Source organism: Falco peregrinus, chromosome 5, assembly GCF_023634155.1.
Source record: "Falco peregrinus isolate bFalPer1 chromosome 5, bFalPer1.pri, whole genome shotgun sequence".
Lineage (NCBI taxonomy): Eukaryota > Metazoa > Chordata > Aves > Falconiformes > Falconidae > Falco > Falco peregrinus.
Genome location: NC_073725.1, coordinates 93769479 through 93785546, shown reverse-complemented (window position 1 = coordinate 93785546; position 16068 = coordinate 93769479). Strand labels below are relative to the sequence as shown.

Below are 16068 nucleotides of genomic sequence, written 5' to 3'. Positions count from 1 at the left end.
AACAGCGTGAGAAAGTGAAAGAATATAGATAATTCTTTGTCCATCAATCATTGTGCAATTTTATATGTAGTCATATTCCAAGGAGATATGTAGGTCTGCTGTAGCACGACTGAGGTAGGATAAACTGGCAGAAACCCCCAGTGTGGTTGTCCGCAGAACCAGCTAATAGTATTAGAAAATTTTGCATGCAAAAATTCTGAGCGATACTGAGCACATTTACAGCAGATCATGTCAGGGCCTGTTGCTACAGGTTAATGCTTAGGAAATAAATTGTAAGCAGTATTAATGTTTAAAAGTTGCAGTGTAGTTAAGTATATATTATTTAGCCTTTTGTGCATGTATTTCATCATGCTCAGCTGAGTGCTACTACCTTGCTGCCTACTGCGAAGGCAGAGCATCGCTCTCCGTGGCCCTTCCCAGCTCCTCCTGCACTGCAGCAGCGCCACGTCACTGAGATACCACTGAGATGGGGAGCAGCGGTGGCCATGGGAAACTCTGGGATGGGGATGATCATCTGCTGCTCGGGGGGACTGCACCCAGCGCCTGTAGTCTGATCCCAGCTGGAAGAGCTTTGTTGACATGTAATAAGAACTTCAGTATCATTTATTTTAATAGTACTATATTATAATACTATATATACTATATATAGTATATATAGTGTTATATATACTATATATAATACTATAGATTATATATAATCTATATAATACTATAGATTATATATAATCGATATGATACTATAGATTATATATAATCGATATCATACTATAGATTCTCTATAAAAGTAATGTATTACTATATACTAACAGTATAATAATGTCTCTAATTTCAATATAATAATATAAATTTATATATAATGCTATATCCTACACACATATGGTTTCCATACCATCCTCCATGGGTGAGGAGGGACCGCAGTAATACACTGCATGTGCCTAAGGCAGCACATGGATATCAGGGAGAGGTCAAAACTGAAATACTCCACGTAAAGGTTCAAACCACCACAATAATATAAACCGCTGTTTTGGGAGAAGCTGCACAGGTTTATCCTTTCCTTGAGTACTGTGCAGGCCACAGCTGTTGCAGGAGAAGCATGATGGAAAAGGGAAGAAGGACCGGAGTGACCGGGCCAGATGAGACGAACCACCACAAGACCCTTACAAACCGTGGATCTCGGTTTCTCTGAGAAGTTCCCTCCTCCTCATGTTGCTTCCCCTTGTCTCTTGTCGTCTGTCAAGAAGGGGTTTGCAGTGAGTGCCGCTGCGGCTGGAGCTGATGCCCGCAGTGGGTTACACCTGCTCGGATCCAAGCTGCACTCGTTCGGCAGTGCGTGTGGCCTTACCACGCCTTCAGCTGAGAGCAGGCAGCGGGAACTTCAAACTTGTTAACAAAGCATTTGTGCATCCTGTTAGAGAAAGGAAATGCCTCACAGCATGTTTTAGACATCAAGCAGAGCAGGCCTGCTCAGCAGGCACAGACAGAGCTCCAGATGAAGGAAATAAATGCTTTGTTTATGACAGATTTCAGGTTTTATTCCCAAGGTTCAGAAGTAAATTACGACAAAAATGCAAACAGAACCTGCAATATTTGCTTCAGCATTATTCATCCTGCAAGTCGGGAGCCACAGATCAGCATGTGAAAGTCAGCTGTTAAAATACAAGGCTTCTCCAGTCTCTTTTACGCTGGTGTAAACCTGGAGTAACTTTCACTGAAACCAACAGAGTGTAAAACTGCTGTGAGAATCAGTACTATCTCCTCTACCTATACGTCAGCGAAACTATTTGCTTAAAGTGTTCATAGACACTGCTATCATAAATAGCTTGTTTTCTTACACATTAAATAGATCAAAGGTATCCAGAGTAATTTCCTGGCATGACTAAAATAAACATGTATATTTATTGCCACATAACTTACAGGAGTCACACTCTCGTTGAATCTGAATCCAAAAATAGTGATTGATTTTTTTCTTGGTTTAATAAAAGGAATCAGTGCTCTATGAAAACATGCATTCATTTTATTTGATTGACATCTTCAATTTTGGATATATATTCTAACTAATGGAATGTATATTACAATACATGAATCAATTATATTTGTTCAGTTGTCAGGTTTGTAAAGTGAGAACAGTTTGAATTATATATGATCCAGCTGTCTATATATTACATTGTCTTAATAGACAATACTACCATCAATACATTTGTTTTAATGAGGAGCTTATCAGCATACAGAGCTCATATCTCATCTTCTTTTATTTACTGAAGCAATAGTTTTATCCATGTACCTCAAAATATAATCTTCCTCACTTCAAGACCAGGAGAAGAACATGGCTGATGAATGACGATTTGCTGGCGTAATTAACATCCGTGTTATTACTGAAATCACTGGTTTACAGTCATTAATATTTATACAATTGTAACAGTATTTTGTCTTGTATTTTAGACAGTTTTCTCAAAATGCTTCAGTCTTAAATGATGGGTTAATTCCTGAAATTATTTCGGTATGGACTTGACTTAAAGCACAAAAGCAATCATCCTGAGAATATAATTCAGCAAAGGAACAGGCTTTTAAGGAATTGACTCTATGGAAAATATTGCCAACTTCTATTTGCTATAATTTCTCCATTTTTCAACCTTTCTTATAATTTAGCATTTTGATAATTATTAAGTTTTTATAAACCATGATCTAATGAAACAAGAATTGGCTGCAAAACTCATTAGAAAAACATACTTAAAGAATTTGGGATTCCCTATCAAAAGAGGCAAATACATCAAATGGGATTCTGTAGGAATAATTTCTTTTTTTTTTAATGGCCTCAGATGACTGAATAGAAAACTTTCTTATGAAATTTGTGAACTTGGAGGAACTGGGAGTTCATACTAGTACATATTAGCCTGCAGAAAAGGTAAATGCGGTGTACTTCATGTCCTTGAAAGGCATAACACAAGGAAGTCATGTTACATCCTGAAATTCTGTTTAGATATACCAGGAAAAGGCTGCTTTCCAGAAATGGGCAGTAGAGCAATGGGATGGACAGTGTGTGCAGGTGCTGGGCTGTCCTTTTTGGGAGGTCTTCAAGAGCAAGGTATGCTGTTCAGAAATGGCTTTGATATAGTGAAGCTCATACTTGTTGGCACAGCCTTAATTTTCTGAAATTCTGTTATGACCTCTATGTATTTGCTATACTTCCATAATATTTTCTTGCAGTTTATATTAACTTACATTTTTATTTTGCAAATAGGGAAACTGGTAAGAACATTATGAAGCGGTCCAAGAAACTTTTCCAAGCAGCCGGTAAGTTCTCAGTTTTCTTATTTTAGTTACTTCAGATATGGAGAGGATTTAAGGAACTGAATTTGAAGGAAATAGGATGAGTATCTGTTTGTCTGACAAGTAAGTTTAGAAACAGCATGGAAAGTCCTGAACAGGAAAAGTAGCTTGACTTGCATTGGGGTTTTTTTCCAGTGTTTTAAAAAGACTGCACAGAAATTCTGACAAACTCTCTTTGATGCAGTCTCACCTGGTACCTGGGTTTTCATTTAGAGGTGGAAACCTCCTGAGCATAAAACGCACGTGGCACTGTCAGTGGGCTTATCTGGAAGAATTTGACCTTTGTCCTTTCAAACTGGAAAGTTTCTCTCTGCTTATCTGACCCGATCCCTGTTTTTCATTGTCATGTTGTCTCAGTTCCCTAATGGTGCTTGGAGCAGAGCTGCTCTGCTCAACCAGGACCTCCCAACAGGAATACAAAGAGTTTTAAGTGATCCAATACTAAAAAGTAAATAATTTTTTGCTAGTCTACTGAATTCATACACATTTGAGTTGAAACCAGGAAAAGATGTTTTTCCGTACTACACCACAGTGTACCATGTAACAAGATTTGACAGAAATGTTTTCTTTTCTGCTCAATTTTAAGGAATCAGGGAATGCAGGCAGTGAGACTTACCTGCTCTTTGGGAATATAGGATGCAGCATCATCCTGTGCTGCTGGAAATGAACTTTTGCAAAGCACACGTGCTTTGTTGGAGAAAACGCCAGAGCACACGTTGCAGAGCAGGGAGCAGCCTAGAGCTCCCAGTGCCCCCAGTGTGTGGGCACAGCCATGGCTCTGCCGTCACAGACCAGACCAGCTCCGAAGGGTCTTTCTATTTCTGTTGGGTCAGTGATCTGGGAGCAAAAAGTGAGCAAGATAATGGACTATAGCAGGTGCTGATGACTTACTATGGTCTACTGAGTAAAGAACACCATTTCGGCAAACAGGCAAACCAAAATAGATGCTGACCTGATGAACTAAAACCTAATCAAGACAAAGATCATATAGCACCTCTTGCTCCTAAAAAAATCAGCGACCAAAAAAAGAAATCTTTTCTTAGTCCTCAGGCTGGAGCTACACATGAGCTTGCACTCACTCCCATGTTGTAATCGCTTTGTATATACACAAATGTCACTAAATCAATCAAGAACATTAAGCAGAGATTGTAACAGTGTTCTCAATGGGTCTGGTAACAACTAAAACAAACAGGATCATTTCAAGAGTATAAACCTTCATGCCTCCGGGTATTAAACAACCTCTAATTAGCAGCAGTAAGGAAGGGTAAGAAATACCGCGAGCATGTTACCTTGCAGCTGTCTGCTGGGGACACTGGCAGCGCATTGTTCCAGTGTTCTGGCCTCCTTGGCAGAGAGGATGGGACAGCATGGTGCTCGGCCACTTCCTAATTCCTGTGCCCTGAACCAAATCTGGAACCGTTTTTCTGACTGTGAGGAAATGGCTGCATTGCAAGTTAAGCCAGATTCAGAACCGCTTGAAGCGGCTCACCCATGATGGGTGCTGGTAACAGGCAGGATGGGGGCTGCAGCCCTGCCTCCGTGGTGCTCGCTCAGTTCATTGAATACCTTCACATGTACAGTATCGTATATACTCTGTGCTCTCTTTCCACCTATAGGCAGCTACCATGGACCTTCCTGCCCTGTGCTCTCAGGAAGGTCCATGGTACTGTGCCACCTTCCACGCTCTTCAGCTCTGCTGGAAGTCTAAGAAAATGTGCTTTTCTTAGGCACAGGCTGCTGTCTGAATTCAGCCTTCTCTGTGGCCATGAATGTTAATTTACACACGTGAGGGGATTATGCGACTGATTTCAAAGCTCTTCCTAGACCTCCGGGTGCCCAAGAGAACTGAAGTAGTGTTTGTGGAGGAGAAAATATGCAGAAATTATACCAGAAATTCCTTTTTTGTAATATTGACACTTTTTCACATAGGCTGTGTGTGCTCACAAACAGAAGAGAAACATGTATCTGTCTTCAGATTGAAGTTTTTTCCACTAATGTGATGTTCTTGACAGTATTCTCAGGATACTAATTTGTTACTTTTAATAATTCTTTGTCCACATGAGAACAGACATATACCACACACACACAGAGTGCTCACTTTCATAAAATATTTATGAATCATTATTGGCATTAGGGATATCTGAAGCCAAAATTTGTAGGAGACAATTTTGTAGCAAATGAAATTATGGAATATTTATTCATCTAGTAAGATGCCCTGAGTGTGTGTCTCCAGCAGAATTAGGGAGTTATTTATTTATGAGCTGGTCCTCTATTCTCTTCCTTAAAGAGAAATCATGGAACAGGTTGAACAGGATGTTTGTTTACAAATTGGCCAGAGAGCATTGTTCTCAGTTTGATTTGCAATGACTAATGAGCAACATAATTTTTAATCATAGGTTTTCAAGCCTGACACACTGACAAGCACATACTGCATGTGTTACATTCGGCATGGCATAATGCAGGCAGCTGTGTATGCTAACAAGAGAACAAAAGCAGTGTGAAAAAGATCAATGTGTCAGGAGAGAATAAGACTTTTCTAGCAAGCAAGCTGCGATGTAAACATTTTTCATTGTAGGACTTCCTAGGGCATGTTTTCGTGCACACAGAAAAGCCGAATCCTGGGTTCGGGACACAGAGGAAAGGGGCAGAAGGAAATCAGTTTGTCTGCACTAATGAATCAAAGGCCGGCAGTCACCAGGGACAAATAGAGCATGAGATCTCAGGATCAGAAGTTCTTGAGGACAGCTCCTGAGACACCACAGACTGTACATCAGGGAAGGCTGGAAGCAAGCTGATGTTGACAAAGCTTTTAAATTTACCTGCCCACTCACTGGTAGTTCATCATGAAAGGTGCTCATTCATTTTCCCACCTTCTACAAATAGGACCATGTTTGCAACCCAGCTTTATCCTCTTCCTCTGCTCCACTGTGCCAAACCATCCCAGGGGAGACCCGGGAACTCCCCTGCTCCCCCCCGCAGTCTTGACAGAGGTTGGGACTCTTTTTCTCTAAATACAATGACGTCAAGGAGCTTTGAAACCTCGTCTTTCCCTCCCCAAAATCTGGCAAGAGCAAAAATAACTATCTCCCAAGTCCAAAGAAGGATTTTCAAACGACAGGGCAGGAAAAGGATTATCCTGGGCACCAAAACATATCCTCAGCAGGAACAAGTGGCAAATTCAGCAGCAGCTCTGCTGTGTGTAGCTCATCCCACCTCCCCTGCCTGGCTGCACGGAAGTTCAGAGATCCCCTCTGCACATGCCTGACGTGATGCTCAAAGTGTTATTATTCCCTTAATAACAATATACACATATATGTACACACACACTATTATTCCTTGGTTTGAGTGATCATAAAGGTAGGTTTCTCTAACACCCAGTTGTTAACGCAGCCCTCGCAGACAAGCTATTTTGGCTTAAAAGTGGTTTTCATCCACTTTTTCCTAGTAACAAAGAGCCTCTTTAAAGTGAAGATGACTCTTACAGCACTGGAGATATTAACACATGTTGTTGATGCAACCCCTTTAACACTTCTAAGAATTTAATTTTAATTAATTACTTTGTACTGAGAATGGAGAAAGTGTGAAGTGGATCACCTGCTTTTATGGGGAGGAAGAGCAAAGTTCAAGATCTTGAAAGACTTAGTGAGAGGGAAAACAGGACTGCTGCGTTTTCTGCTTCTGATTTAGGGCTGAAAGATACTTTGCATTAGATTATCAACTTGTTTTGCATTTTAATCTACATAAATCCCATCAACATGTGCCAAGTACTACCAGAAACGTGCTTCTGTGCCGCCACTTCTCTGACCATGTTTTGCAGGAAAGGCTGGATGGAATGTTGGTTTATAAAACAAAGATTATAGAATAAGGACCCAGGACTCAGCCAGGCGCCTTTATAAGACAAGGCGAAAGGTGTACCAGCTAAACTCTGTGTTTATAAAGAGGCTGGGCTTCTTCATTTTAGAAGTGCTTGGGTAGCTTTAATGGAGAAGGACTCTAATGATTTTTGACACGTGTTAATGGTGTGTGTCACGTTCTTTATATTTTCATAATGACATATCTAATTTCCGATGGCATGTGTCACATTGCATATGTTTGTTAAATATAGGTCACAAGCTAAAAATATGCACAATATTAGTAAAATATATATGTTAACAATTGCATATATCTCCCTCACTGCAGCAACCTCAGCTGATCATAAATCTGATTCTGGAGGGTTTTCTAAAACTCAGTGGCAACATGTTTTTTAAAGCCCTGCCTTAAAAGATGGTGGCAAAATGTGAGGCTTTGGTGGAGTTGGTGTTGCTGAGAAAAAGGAATAATTCTTTCTCGCTGGAGGTTATTCTTAGAGATGGTGCCTCTCCCTGTGTAAGAAAGCTGAAAAATGCTGACAGGGTAATGTGGTAGTCATTGATTTATACGGTTTGGCAAAAGCCAGAAACGGCACCTCTGGGGAGAAAGGGCAACAGGAGAGACACATTTCAGGCTATCATTGAAAAACGGCTGCTCAGCATTACGGCTGTGACCTTCTGCCACTCGAGGTGTACAGCTGATATTATTCTTCTTCAGGGAGGAGCACAGGTGATAAGTAACCACTCTCTAGGTCCCACGATTCACATAAAAGCTTGTGATATGAAAGCCAGAGCCCCTGGAGAGGCAGCAGGTGACCGCCCCTGTGGTAGTTGTTCTCTCACCGATTAACTGTTGCTTTCTGGCCAGGAGGTGATGGGCATGTAGCTACAAGTCAGCCTTGCACACAGGGTCTACTCCAGACATTTCCAACATTCGGATTTCATGCTCTGGCTCAACAGCCCAATCTGACATGAAATCTTGCTGATCTTGATAAGCCTTTTTCCTTTGAAAAGAACTCACATAAGGAATAAATAGGTCTTACGTAGTCCCCAGACACAAGTTATCAGGAGAGTGGTGGCCAGCTATGTTTTTTAATAAGACGCTATCTTATTGTCTTAGGGAAAGATTTTAGCGACACTTTTTTTGCCAATTACAGAAAGGGAACAAGGTTGCAATGCTTTTCCTGTGTTTAAATGTCAGTCTTATTACTCACAACTGGTTTTATTAGTTAAATAAAACTATAAGGACTGTTCTAATAGCACCCTTCTCCGGCACTTGCCAGGTCAAGCTGCAGTACTGGTGTGAGCTGAATGATGCTGCTGGTGTGTGCATGATGTAAATGGGACTAAGGCTTGCTGTTGCTAGCTGAGAAGAAATAGATACTCTAACAAGACTTACTAACAAGTCTTAATGAGAATTGAATATGATAAATATATAAACACCAAAATTCACACCATTGAGATAGAGATAGATAGAGAGAGATAGAGAGAGATAGAGATAGATATACATGCCCAGTTCAGCTAAGCTTTGAATGAAGGAAACATGATGAGAGATTGAATGGAAAGTCATTTTATAGTAGTTGGATCCTATCTAATCCCACTTTAATATGATGGTCAACAATTTTAAAGGACGTGGTGGAATTGCATTTGTTAGATACATCTGAGCCTTCAAGGGTTTCTGCACTTCCACTTTGATTCCACCAGAAATGAGGCATCAGGGGAAAAAAGCCAAGAAACTTCCTTAGCTTGGTAACTTAACTCCAAAAGCATTTCTAAGTCACAAATCCTTAAATAACAGCCCCCCTCATATGTGACCTACTTCTCCCTGTGAATGCACCACTACAGGTTTGGCAGACACCTCCTGTTTTCTTCCTTCTGATAATTTTTATGTGTAGCATAGGGATTAGGCTTTGCTTTCCCATCCAACAGCTTCACCAGAGATGTTCCAATTTTGTCTCCCTCCTCCTGCAACCTCTGCCAGCTCCTCATGTTTGCCCCAGTTGCAAACCTGCTGTGGAACAAGCATTTTTCCATGAGTGTACACCAGCCTTTGAGAGAGAAATTTGATGACCAAGGATTGCTGCAACAAAGGCAATTAGATGTCTGCTGCATATGCATTAAATAGACTATATAATCCTGAAATGAAGATGTTACTAGGAACAGCCCATGAGGATGCTGAGCTAGAGGAAGCATGACAATAGATAATTTCAAATCCAGCCAAGCTTGAAAGAGGTGTGTTTTCCTCCTTCCCTGAAGTTAAGAGTGAGCTATAAAATCCCCTGACTTGAATGAGCAACTCCCACTTTCTCTCTGTCCTATCCTTAGTTTTACACCACTCATCAGAGATAACATTGTTCATCTTTGGGAGATAACAATTATTCACCAGCTAACAAAAGAGAGAGAGAGAGAATGTCTGCACGATGAGGAAACAGTAACTGTCCAATTCAGCCCTATTTCTGCAGCAGATAACATCACAGTGCCACCACAGTAAGAAAAGCAATAGATCGCTGAAAAGAAATCAGAGTTGCATCTTCTACGTTATTGCACTGATATTATGAAATTCTATTTTAATTCAAGATATTGCCAATTTTTCCCATTAAAGGTCAAGTGATTTAAACAGCAAAATACTGAAGACACTGAAGTTTTAAAATATTTTTTTGGCTTTCATAAGAGTCAGATGGCTCATATTTCATGTCTATCACATAAGGTTATCCATGATACCAACACCTGAAACTAAAAAGCAAATTTTCCTTTGAGTGAAGTTATCCCCTAAGCTGTAACACCCAGGTCTGGTCGTGAGGTTTGCAGGAACATTCATGCTTTCTGTTTGTAAAAGGACTATTCATTTCAGAGCCCGAAGGTAGAAGATGAAATTCTGTCTCATCCCACCATCAGGTTCCAGAAATCTCTTTCTATTGGCATCAGAGTATGAACTCTACAAAATCCCTGATCTTTATGGCTGGAGAACTTGGTTCTGATTGAAATGAGAATCCCTCCAAAAGACCACCCACAAGACAAGGTGATTTCAAGCTTAAGAGTTTGGCTTCAACAGTGTTAATAGATCAGTTTTCCTGATCTCCAGCCTGAAGGCTTTGCTGAAGTCCCACTGGAGCTGATACCCTACAGGAGCAGAGAGGCAAAGAAAGTTTTGGGGTCCATAGGTCTTAACACAATATGTTCACGGGAGGACTGAGGGGTACTGTTGGTATTGCCAACGCTAATACAGCGAAACATCACATAAAATAATAAATTGGAGCCATAAAATGGGCTTTCTGTTATAAGAAAGTCCCATGGAGTATCCTGAGGAGCTGAAACACTCACTGTTAAAGATTCATGGCTGAGATTCCCTGCTGAATTCTAGGGAATTATTTTTAAAATCTGAGAGGGAGAGGATTAACAACCAAAGAAACTAGTTTCCACACACTGCTTCTCTTTCCACCTTTTTCGAGTCTTGTTTCTCCAGAATGTGTGGGACCTCTACATGAAGGTGGAGGGGTTTCTTTACCCCTACATTTGTCCTAGCTACAGCCTGACTTCTGAAGGACATTTTCATAAGAGTTTACAGCAAAAACCCATGAAGTTGTATTTTACCCAGATCAGAGATATGTCATGTTCTTCACTTACCCTTCCGTTGAAAAGACCCATTTACTTATCCTTCGCCGAAAAATGGGATGTGCAGTGTTCAGCAGAGTGAGCGCTGAAAACCTGATGTAGTTTGTGAGTAAAGGAGGTTTCAATGCATCTTTTAAATACCTCAGGAATGTTACTAATATCCTGAAGTGATGAACACATAAAAGACAGATAGGTGCTCCCACATTTAATATTCTGAGCATATTGCAATGCCTACGATTCTCTTTGTGAAGTGAAACAAAGTGGCTGCTCATGTAAAGGAAGTGGTGAGGTGATTGAATATAGCTAGGAAAAGAAATCATTGAGAATTTGGCTAGCAAGTGGAAGAAATGATCCAGTCACCTGGACCACGAATACCTGGTGTTTTGACAAAGATCAAGAACTCTGGAATTTGCTTCAAATATCTCCTGGAATGTTTTGGGCATGCTAGATCTACATTTTGCTGCACTTCTCACAAATCATGTTTCGCTTGTAAAGCAGATAGATGGAAGAGGAGGCTCCCTATCTCAGAGCTGTTGCCATGGGCTTTATTCACCTACAGAGAGAGTTGCTGCAGCTGGAATGGGGCCGTTGGGCCGATGCAAGAGGAACACAGGCCACAGCATGGTGGTGGTAAAACTGTGTGGGAAAGAGCAGGGTAACAGTCTCAGTTTGTCCCTGGCTGGTGTGTGTTTCCGTGGAGCACCTGGGCCATCACTGCCATCCTGCCACCTTCCTCCTACGCCAACTCCAGCACCTGCGGAGGAGCCCGGCGGGCAGCCTGGGGCAGCTCACCGCCACGTCCTGCGCCGTGCCCCTACCACCTGTGTTACAGCAGCAGCATCTGCAGGCCCCAGGGACCGCTGGGCTGCTTGCTGGGCGATATGGCACGGTGTCGCTGTACAGTCTGAAATGAAGGCTTTCTGCCAGCTTAAGTAACGAGGGGCTGGGGCTGTCCCAGCTCCTCAGCAGGGGTACAGGGGGTGTTAGGACAGCAGCAGCCACTCCGTACCTCTGAACCTCACCTCCTGCTGCCATGGATGGCTACGGTGTGTAATTCCTTCCCTTACAAAAAAGCATCTCATTACTAAGGCTCCCTGAGCATCAGCAGATGACAACACCAAATATCCAGAACTGCCACTGGGTGAGGTGTGACTCCCAAATACCCGTACTGAAATCATTTGTGCTAACGTATAATAGACATTTCAGTTTTCAGCAGTTAGGCATCAGCTTATACCTTGCTTTTTCCTGAAACTATTGTGCAATTTGTATGTTGGGTATTCTTTGGTTTATGTCAATAATGTAGAAACAGAGAGCATTGCTTTAAGGAACCGCACACACACACAACACAACAGCAAATAAGATAAAAAAGAACAATGTGAACTGTAAGAGGCCTGGAAACCCTGAGGTTTTATTTTACTATAGGGCTATCAACACAAACAAAAAATAAATTATTTTGGAAGTTCAAATATTGAACTTAGGAGGAAAATCAAAAGTGCTTTCCCTGCTGTTCTTTTCAATATTCACTTCATGTTTTATTTGGAAGTTAGATTCATCTCCACTCTAAAATGCACTCTACTTTTATCTTAAGTATTGCTATTTCCAAAGGAACAAAGAATATTTCTTATCAGCATCTTCCGGCTGGACTTCCTAATGCATTTGATTTCCAGCTATTAACCTAGGAGCCCTATATTCACAATCACTTTGTGGTTTTTAAGATCCTACAGGTTTAGAAGGGTATGGATATCCTTATAAAGATTAGTACTTTATTTTCTACTTAACAATGTTTGCCAATATCCTCTTGGCTGATGGCTAAAAGATGACTAGAAAATGAGCAAGTCAGACCTCTGCACATCTACATGTTCCTCTTGCACCGTTATTTGTTTTCAATGAACCCCTCAAAAACCATAGTTTCAAGAGTTGCTCAGGTTATTTTAAGGAAGAATTATCACACTGTTGTCCTCTGCTCATCAGAAACATTCACACGGAGTTAGTAAAGCATTCCCACGAAAGTAATTGCAAGAATCATCTCAAACCTCTCTCTAAAAACTGATTTGGAAGTAAAAACTCTCCTTCCAGGTTCTCTTAAATTAGTTGGCCAGGTTCTGTTGTCACAACTGAAATCTGCTGAAATTAGCGGTCTCATTGCAAGGCTGCTGTGGAGGCGGGGTGGGAGTCGAACCGAATCCCTTGGGTTGGGGGGGGTTGGGGGGGGGGGGGATATTCCGCCAGACCAGGAGCTGGGTTTTAGGAGCGTAATGCATGGCGAGGCCAGCACACAGCCCGGTTTCCCCTGCTCTCCACGACAACCCCTCTGTGCTTCTGTTAACTTTAGTTAACACTAGAATATTTCAAGTAAAATTCAGTAAAGACTGGTTTTCTATCACAGGCTAATTTACATCTTATTTCAAATTATTTGCAAAGTTTATGATAAACTTTCAAATCACGTCGCAGTGTTTTATTTCAGCTGGTAAGCCACCCATTTAACAGAATGACATTCCTTTGATTTTTAATGAGAATTAGGATCAGATTTGCAGGATTGTTTTACTATCTAAACTCATAAGCAGTTGGCTGGCATTTTTCATTGAAAACTGTGTGGTTTATTCTTGCTACATATTTTTTATGAGAGTTTTGCAGATAATCCATTTAACATGGATGGGAAATGTGCTTTCAAAAAATTAGTCTTCAAGTAATAACCTAAAGTTTGTCTGATTCAAGTTATATGCAACACTAAATACCTTCCCAAGCACATGCCCCTTTTTGCAGCAAAGCATTGCAGATATACTTAGCTTTAATCGCACTTCTAAAGCTCTCTGATTTCAATGGGATTTAAGCGTGTGCTTGAAGGTAAGCCTGTGACTAAATGGTGTCTTGTACCAAGCTACTAACCCGTGTGCATGAGCAAGGATCTCAAAAGAATAACATGTTTTTCCTTGATCCAAATAAATTAAGGAAAAAAAAAATATTCTTCCCAATACGTTTGATTCAACAATAAAGTACCCACAATAAAACACTGTGTACAGTACCAGTCCTCTAGACTGTGAATATCCTTGTTGTAAGCAGACTGAAATGATATCAGAAAATAACTTCCCTTTGTAGCAGTTCGCCCCTTGCAGCTGCCAAGATGCAGCTGTCTGGTCGGAAAAACGTATTTCCACACTGTGCTCCTGCAAGCTGGATTCAGCCACCAGCTTGATGCTCATATTATTCCCATAAAATCCCTCCCTCCAGAGCATTATGCTCTGGCATGATGATTTATTGCTCACATTTCTAGGAATAAAAAAAAAAAAAAGGAAATATCACCCTATTAATTGCTTTCTTCTACACCTACACTCAAATATCTATGGGCTAAAGAAACTTTGTGTCACAGAAGTCTGTCTATTGAAACACACACACCAAATACATATATTTGTGCTTTGAGGAGGTCTCTGTGTCCCTACTATTTGATGCAGGGTTTTGGATTAAATTTTGGATTGTTTCCCAATAAATATCTTCATAATTACTTAGCAAATTTTGGATTCAAGGCAAATCTTGAAATTGGACCTCAAGTACCCTCAGGCTTAATTTAGACGGCACGTATTGAAACTGGCACAATTCCAATTAGCTTATTAGTTTTATAGATTTGAATTCTCTTAGCATGATATCAGAAATAACACAAAGTTTCACACCTAACAGCATTCCTGGCTAGATATAGTCAATCAAGTCATTGTTTGCATTTAAAACTGTTATAAAAGTCTGCATTTTCTAGTTCCAAATCCTGTGCATTTGTGCCTTTTGTGCATACTTTGCATGAACTCCCTATGCACAGTCATGTGAAGATTAAGCTTAAATCAATGAGAAAAATATGTGAAACATCTGGAAGCATTCATATTTCCACAAAAATACTTTATCTGCACAGCCCATTATGTTGAAACCACAGGAAAAGTAATTTACCTCTACAGCTATAAAGTCTATACGGTTATAGAATCTTATCAAATAAGAGCGCATTGTCTTGTCTATGGAAATTCTGTAAGCAGTCCATAATTATTTACGATAATTTACTGTTATTACCATTTACAATAGAAAAATAACGAATATTCGAGGTTAATTACATTATGTCTAATTTACTGTTGCTAAATATAGACTGGCCTACAATGAATGCTGAACAGTAGGAAGTTGAGATCCAGAAGGGGGAATTATTTCAGCACATCTGATTTCTGCTGTTCTTGGCACCGTGTTCAGCCAAGACAGGAACCCTGGGTGACTGCACACACATCGTCCTTACGGCTGCAGTCAGAAGTTCCTTTGTTTTGCTGACAAAACACCCCCCCTTCTGTCGCCCCCCCCCCCCCCCCCCCCCCGCCCCGGCCCCGCAGCCTGCCCCGGGTTTCTCTCTCTGTGCAGGGTTTGGTCCTTTGGGGTTTTGTGGCTCTCGGGGGGACTCCTGAGCCCCTGCGGGCGGCTGTATGCTCCCTGCAGGTGCCTGTGAGCCTCCAGCAGCCAAGATTTTGTGGGTTTGTGCTCAATTTATTTATGTCGGCGATTTACACTGATGTTTCAAATGATGCAACCACTTTTCTGAAACATGCTTTGGAATATGTTAGGAGCATCTCAGCAGGTGCCATGCAGAGCACTGCGGGCGGGGACTTCTCCCCCCTCTGCACTCCCAAGGTGCATCCTGGGCAAACCCACCGGATTTGTTTCACTGCTGGGAGTCAATGCCCTCCCACGGGGCTCGCTCCTGGAGGCTCCAATCACTCCTCATTGCTCTGATTTCAGTATCACCTTCCAGGAGCAGTGGCAGATGAAGGGCTAGCCATGCCAGCAGCTGTGCAAGCACAAAACTACAGGGAAGCATCTCTTTGACCTAAAAAGCTTATATCTAGACATCAGCACCCAATACACAGTTAGTGCAGAGGTAAATTGACTGACAGTATAGCACACTGGATGCCTAACCAGGAGTCTGCTTCTCTCTTACTGAAGTGCAAAACAAACGGTATATCCTTAGCAGAGCTAAATGAAGCACCATAATATTCAGCACAACTCTCATTTAAACCTGCCTTCACCAGGTTTTTCTGAAAAAGTATTTTCTCCTCTGCTTGGTGCCTTTCTCTTAAAATTTTATTCTATATGCAGAGGCTTTTTTCCAATGCATGTGGTTTCTCATAGCTATTGAGGATGCAGTAATTTGATTCACACACAAAATCCTTTTCCTAACTGTACAGGAGCATTAGCAGCATGGGCAAGTTGGAAACTCGAGTTTGTGCTTGGCTCCTGTCAGAAGCCACATTCCAAGCGAGCCCAA

At 41.2% G+C, this 16068-nt stretch overlaps 1 long non-coding RNA gene across 1 annotated transcript in view; it reads right to left on the bottom strand.

The window, feature by feature from the left end:
* Positions 1–828: 828 nt before the first annotated feature.
* LOC129784617 (uncharacterized) overlaps positions 829–16068 on the bottom strand; it is a 41774-nt gene continuing 26534 nt past the window's right edge. The window contains exon 5 of the long non-coding RNA XR_008747565.1: positions 829–1405. This is a non-coding gene — a long non-coding RNA (uncharacterized LOC129784617). The remainder of the gene's footprint in view (positions 1406–16068) is intronic.